Consider the following 6,853-nt stretch of genomic DNA (forward strand, 5'->3'; position numbering starts at 1 on the left):
GTTTCTCAGCCATCTGAATTCCTGCATGGTGATTTGGTTTGGCTATGCTATGCAAACTATGGGATTTGGGCTTTAAAATTTTAATTTTCATCTTATTCAGAGATAAGACCTAAAGACTTTTTTTTTTTCATCAAGTTGGCTCTGTGCCTAACATGAGGCTTGAACTCATGACCCTGAGATCGAATCACGTGCTCTACCAACTGAGCCAGCCAGGCACCCCAAGACCTAAAAACTTAATTGCTAGTAAGCATTGGTGGTGGAATGAGTATTAGTATCACTTCCTAAATCCAGCTTTTAAAATGACCAGCAGACTGTGGAAAACAGGATCAGTTCATTGAGAGTTAGGAACTTCTAAAAGATAAGTGAGTCTTAACATTTCCTTAATCCAATGGGATCTTCAGGGAGGAATTATTATTACTTATTTTTATTATTTTTATTTGTTTTAGAGGGGGAGAGGGAGGGGAGGGACAGAGGGAGAGAGAGAATCGCAATTAGACTCCAAGCCCAGCATGGAGCCCTTGGGGCTTGATCCCACAATCCTGAGATCATGACCTGAGCCAAAATCAAGAGTCGGACACTTAACTGAGCCACCCAGGCGACCTCCAGGAATGAACTCTTGATTGAGTGAGTCTTAGGACCTCTCTTCAGAGCTGGGATTGTTACTCAAAATGGTGCATTATAATCAACTGGAAGTTTGGGGGAAATTAACATTCTAGCCTCCATTACCAGAGGATCCAATGCAGTACACCTGGCCTGTGACAGCACATTTCCTTCCCCTAGTTTGAAGTTCGGGGATTTTGGTCTAGTGGGAATCCGCGGATTCCCTTTTTCATCATTGTGTGCTCTCTCTATAGCTAGGTGCTTGTACACAGGTGATGGGTAGTACGTTAGGCTCAACGTGTCAAGACTTCTTGCAGGCAAAGGGAAAGGCACATAAAACATCTTAAAAGAGTTAATGAGCATTTCTTGAGTTCTTTATGACCTCTCTGAAGGAGAGCCTTTCTGGTTTTCAGGCCTTTATACAGACAACCTGGCTCTGCAGGGCAGTGTGGGAGTGTTGTGACAGAAGTGTTTGTTGGTTTCTCCATAATCCTGTAAAGTGAGCAGAATTGGATTAATTTTCACACAGTTGATTTTTCCTACCTCAAGAAATGTAACTTCTTTCCACTAGCACCTCCCTTTCTCTATCCTTGAGGAGCCTCTGGATTATTAAGAGAAGCAGCTTTATGTAATAAAAGACTGGTTTTGGAGTCAGATTAACTAACCCTGAACTCAAATAACCAACTTTCATGCAAGCACAGGCAATTTGCTTAACCAAAGCCTCAGTTTCCTCACCTGTTTGTTGGGAAACACAGTATGTACCTGAAGATGAGGTGAGAATTATGCAAAAGAAAGAGACATTATGAAATCTTTGCTCAGTGTGTTCCCTGACCAGACTGCCTGTGTCAGTAGATGCTTTGAGGATTTGAAATAAGCCCTTGCCTGATGTGGGCCTTGCACCCGCCAAAAAGGGTGATTTATATAATAGCATCGTGCTGACCTAGGGTTGGTTCCTTATATCTTGTATCTTCTCTGCAGGAAGTGGAATCAAAGCAAAAGTTTCTTTTTATCTATCTGTCTATCTATCTATCTATCTATCTATCTATCTATCTATCTATCTACCTATCATCTATTTTTTGTTAGTCACCATACAGTACATCATTAGTTTTTGATGACAACTGATTTTAAGGGACACAGTCATGCAAAGGGGAAGGGAGTTGCCTGTTTGACAAGCAGTAAAGCACTCCAGCCGGTGGGGAGTGTGGTAGCTCACACAGATCTTTCCAGGCCAAAGTGTGGAGGCCCCAAAACCAGTCCCTCAGATCTTCACTGTTGAATTGGGATGATGTTTCTTTTTACAGGTATCCCCCGCCTTTTGAAGGTTCACAGTATGCCACTTCACGTTCATGAAAAACCTACACTGGTTCTTGTTTTCGCTAACTGAAAGAAATTCAAAGAAGATTTTTGCTTTACTGAAAAAAGGTGAAAAGCAAAAATAGCACTCAGCGTTTGTTTCACAGCGCGCTGGGACAGGGGCAGTGCGCACCCCAAGCTGCTTCCCCTGACCTGCCCTTGAGCATCTCAGCAATCAAGCCAGCAGAGCTCTGAGCTGTGTCTGGGAGCATCTGTCTTCCCGGATTTGTTTTGTGCATTTGTTAGCAAGATGTGTCCTAAGGTGTTAGAGAAGTCAAAGAGAGATTTTTGGGGTCTAGGAGTGCCCAGAAATAAACGGCAATAAATTTAATGATAATTGCTTTCATATAGATCAGGGGTAATTGCTTCACGTTACACACTTCAGCTTACGAAGGTTTCCTGCAATGCTCTGCTTTCGGAGAGCAGGACAAACCTGTAACTGGCGCTGCATCGCTGTTGCTCAGGGAGCCGGGGCTCTGAAATCCTGGTTGAGAAGTGATCAGAAAATAGTTTGTGGGCAGGTTGTTTCTGATTCTAGGAATTCGAGGACTCACCAGCTTTCTCTTATCATCATGGGTTCTTAATCTTGGATTTATTTTCAAAAATGTCTATTACCTTGCAAGGGAAATACTTAGATGGGAATTAGGTCTCCTAGACTCTACCCTGATCATAATTGGGTCCATTAAAAATTTTTGAGTGCCGAAGGGATGGTGCTGTTGCCCTCACAGGACATCCATCTACCCTATTCATTTTTCCACCTTCAAAAAGAGCTTGAATACCATCTCTTTTGGGAAGGTCCATTCTCTCTCATCCTCTCACTCTGACCCGGCCCTCTTGGTTTCCATAGCCCTGTGTATTCTTTCTGTCAAGGCACAGACGACACTGCATTATCATTACTGACTTGGGTGTTACTGTCCTCAGTTGTAGATGTTAAATCTTACCCAACTTGGCACGCCTCCCCCACACTCAGTACAGCTCAGTAAATTGGAAGGATGGGTGGGATGGCTGCCAGTGCCAGGCTGAGTGCGTCCCAGGATACCTAAGATACTTTCAGCCCTTTAACCCAAATGGAGGGAGATTTATACACAGGAAAATGTGCTAATGTGAGGTAGGGACAGAAATGTCAGGTCTGAACTGTTGCTCTCTGGGAGGACCAGGGCACCCTACACTACAGAGGTGACGCCGGAACTAGAACTTCTAGAGAAAAAAGGAGTGTGCAGCTATGTTTTTTTTTTTTATTTTTATTTATTTATTTAAAGATTTTATTTATTTATTTGACAGAGACACAGCGAGAGAGGGAACACAAGCAGGGGGAGTGGGAGAGGGAGAAGCAGGCTTCTCGCCCAGCAGGGAGCCCGGTGTGGGGCTCGATCCCAGGATCCCGGGACCATGACCTGAACCGAAGGCAGGTGCGTAATGACTGAGTCACCCAGGTGCCCCATCTATGTTTAAATGTATCACCAACGGGCGCCTGGGTGGCTCAGTCGTTAAGCGTCTGCCTTCGGCTCAGGTCATGATCCCGGGGTCCTGGGATCAAGCCCCGCATCGGGCTCCCTGCTCAGCGGGAAGCCTGCTTCTCCCTCTCCCACTCCCCCTGCTTGTGTTCCTGCTCTCGTTCTCTCTCTCTCTGTCAAATAAATAAATAAAATCTTTTTTAAAAAAATAAATGTATCACCAACATTTTGTATTTTGCCATCTCTTGCACAAGGCTCTGCCTTTCTCGATCCTTCTTAGAAGGAAGTAACCGTTTTTCCAGTTCTCATGGCAATTCATCTGAGCCTCTTTATTGTCCAGCCACGTTCCACTGTGTGGCACACTTACAGCATTCATGCCTCATCACTTCTGCTCGAGGCCAGGATCCATGCCTGGTGTTAATTCCACAGCCTTCAGTGCACCTGGCGCTTGAAAAAGCAAGCCTGAGGTTTTCCACATGTCATTGTGAACCACTCACTTTGCCACTGCACATACTACTGACCTCAGAACTTAACAATGGTGCAGGCACCCTCTTCTCTAAACACACGGTACAAGAAGTATACAGAATAAATTGTGATAGTTCTTTTTCATGTATCTTCCAATTTTTTCTTCCTTTCCAGAAGTAACCACTGTTACCTATTTATTATATACTCTTACAGGCTTTTTCATCATAATGTTTTACTAGGATGGCCCTGTCTTCTGTGATGTCAGTGGAACTTCTCATTTCATCTAAAGGTGAGCTGGTCCCAGGTACAATGTCTGAGACAATGTGCCTTTTTCTTTGTATTCTGGGAGGCAGCTCTGGAGATGACTGCTTCTTCCTGAAATGCTCTTACTTTGTTTTTCCTGAGAAACCAAGGTTTACTTTCTTGGTTCTTTAGTCTCTAGGTGAGGGATGGCTTGTGTCTTCCAGGCCTGTGGGAACTGGGCTATTCCAGGTTCTGATATTTGCAGCTTTTAGATGTCCTGCTTCCTGATCTTCCGATAGGTCTATTTTTGGCAACAAGTTCTCTGGAACCAGGTTATTAGGAGGAAGGGGGTCAGAGTTGACAAGAATATCCAGGCTGGGTAGGTTTAGGGAAGACCAAAATGATTCTGGGTTTAAAATTAATTTCCCTTGTTTCAGGACCAAAACTGTGTTCCAGGATATGGCAGTCACTGTTCTCTGGCTAAACCAACAGCCATTTACCACCCCTCCTTCTCTCTTCCCCAATTCTTCCTTTCTTGAACTGAAGTGTGACATCTGGAGCTGAAGCAACTATCTTGTGCCACTGAGGCAACAGTTGGTAGACTAACTATGAGAGCAGGAAGGAAGGAGGAGCTTGATTTTGCTGACATCATGGAGCACTGCGTAAGACTTGGACCTGCCTACCTTCTAACTTTCTGCTCAATGAGAAAAATAATTGCTTAATTATTGTTAGTTAGGTTTTTGTTACTGATATTTAAGAACAATTCAAACTGGTATAAGTATAACCATCCGTTTCCCCAGAAGAGCTGCTCAGGTCATCAGAAGCCACCAACATGAAAAAGGAGTCACAAGACTTACCTGCGCACAGGAGGCACTGACCATCCAGGCTCCTTGCACTTGGTTTGCTGATTGTCAGTCAAGTCAATGCAGTGGCAATGTGTAAGCAGTGGGTTTCACATCTGCTTTACTCATGCCTGCATTCTCTTTTTTTCTCCAATTGGGAGTCCCATGGAATGACTAACTTCCCAACAAATGCTTCCAGAAATGGCCTCAGTGAAAATGTCAGCAGCCACAATTCAACGACTATCCCCAAGATCATTCGATGCTATCCACACTGCCCATCAACAAAACTTTGCCAGGGGAAGCAGGTGCCATTTGCAAATTACTGCTTGGTAAAACAACAAATGAGAATGACCCAGGTGCAAAAGGGCACTCCCTTTTGCAATGATCCAGCTCCCAAATGTATGATACTGGTTTGTATTTTCAGAAATGAAACTAAGTCTGATTCTTTGGAACCAAGGAGGTTTCTAGGTAGAGAGCCTGCTGCTTAATAGGCCCCCAAAACACCATCTCTCACCTGCCCTGAGTTCTGCCCTCTGGTCTAGTACAGGATAGATGACTCTGAGATTCATTGGCTGTTCACACCGGGAAAGTTTACACAGACACTCCCTAATAATGTGTTTGCAATGATTATGTACAGCTTTGAGCATTGCTTTGCCCTTCCCCTTACTGTTAGTTGGAAATATGTATTTTTCTCACTCCAAACTATTCCCCGGAAAAAAATTCTTTTCTCAGAGAAGAGTTAAAGAATATGTAATGGAGTCCTATAGAAATAAGACTGAAGGTTCCAGATTCTGAAATTGATTGATCAACTCTGTGTAGCAGAATGCAGAAGAGATGTAGAGAACAAAGTCCGGGACTATTTACACCTACTTGTTAACAGTGATTACCTCTGCCCCTCTATCCTCTCTGTTCCTACCTCCCTTACTCCCTGCCCTTTTTCCCTTTTTCCCCTCCTCTCCCTTTTACCATTTCTTTGCTAACATAAACCTAGTTTGTCATTGTCTGAAGTCAAGAGTAAAAGACAAATATAAAAAATTCTGAAAGAGAAATTACTTGTAATGTGAGCTCCATTCTGTGTGTTAACTTCAGCCATTTGTTTACATTTGGCAAATCTCTGGGTCCTCAAATTCCAGGAAAATGTTTCTAATAATGCTAATATTTTACAATTTGTGAACTAGAGTTTTGTTTTGTTTTGTTTTTTTAAAGATTTAATGTACTGTTGGAAGATGGGGGGACATTCCTCCACCACTTTTGATGTTTCTTCCATGTGGATGAAATGTAATTATTTAACTCCTGACCTCTCTCTTTATTAGCTCTTCCTTTGGGGAGTAATTTATTTGATAGGTAAATTTGAAATGTAAATACCTAGGTATGTTCTGCTCAGCTTCTCTTCTTCCTCTGGGGAGCTAGCAGCTCACAGGAGTTCCAGCTGTGCTCTGTTCTTCCAGGGCAAGCTCTGCTCTGCCCCTGCCCAGGGAAGGAAGTCTAACACGACCTGGGTAAGGTACATCTGCCTAATTCTGGAGTTCATTTAATTAAACTATGCCCTCCAATCTAGTTTTATCAGCAATAAAGTTAATATTTTAATTCTCCATGTTCCACTCTTTTGTTTTATAGCTTACACATATATAACCCAGGTGGGAAGGAAAAGTGCTTTATTGGGATTTTCAGAAACTCAGAATATACATCACATTATACTAGCTGTTGACTAGATGTCTGATTAGCTGTCTTCAATATACGAGACTTAAGTGCAAGACTATATGAATTATTATATTTGAAGTCATTTATTTGCTGCATATTTTATTTTTCAAATTTTTATTTAAATTCTAGTTAGTTAACATACGGTGTAATATTGGTTTCTGGAGTAGAACTTAGTGATTCATCACTTATATGACA

General features: G+C 42.7%; 1 long non-coding RNA gene and 1 other non-coding gene across 2 annotated transcripts; one reads left to right on the forward strand and one right to left on the reverse strand.

The window, feature by feature from the left end:
* Positions 1-144: 144 nt before the first annotated feature.
* Positions 145-215, reverse strand: TRNAR-UCG (transfer RNA arginine (anticodon UCG)). Its single transcript has one exon. It is a non-coding gene; the product is annotated as a tRNA-Arg (tRNA).
* A 3,381-nt stretch (positions 216-3,596) lies between these two features.
* LOC114211507 (uncharacterized) lies at positions 3,597-6,549 on the forward strand. The gene is made up of 2 exons (XR_003609785.1): positions 3,597-4,161; positions 4,553-6,549. It is a non-coding gene; the product is annotated as an uncharacterized LOC114211507 (long non-coding RNA).
* Positions 6,550-6,853: the final 304 nt, after the last annotated feature.

The sequence above is a fragment of the Eumetopias jubatus genome, unplaced genomic scaffold (genome assembly GCF_037043125.1).
Source record: "Eumetopias jubatus isolate StellerSeaLion01/CBP00866 unplaced genomic scaffold, mEumJub1_p1.0 scaffold_3, whole genome shotgun sequence".
In the NCBI taxonomy this organism is placed as follows: Eukaryota; Metazoa; Chordata; class Mammalia; order Carnivora; family Otariidae; genus Eumetopias; species Eumetopias jubatus.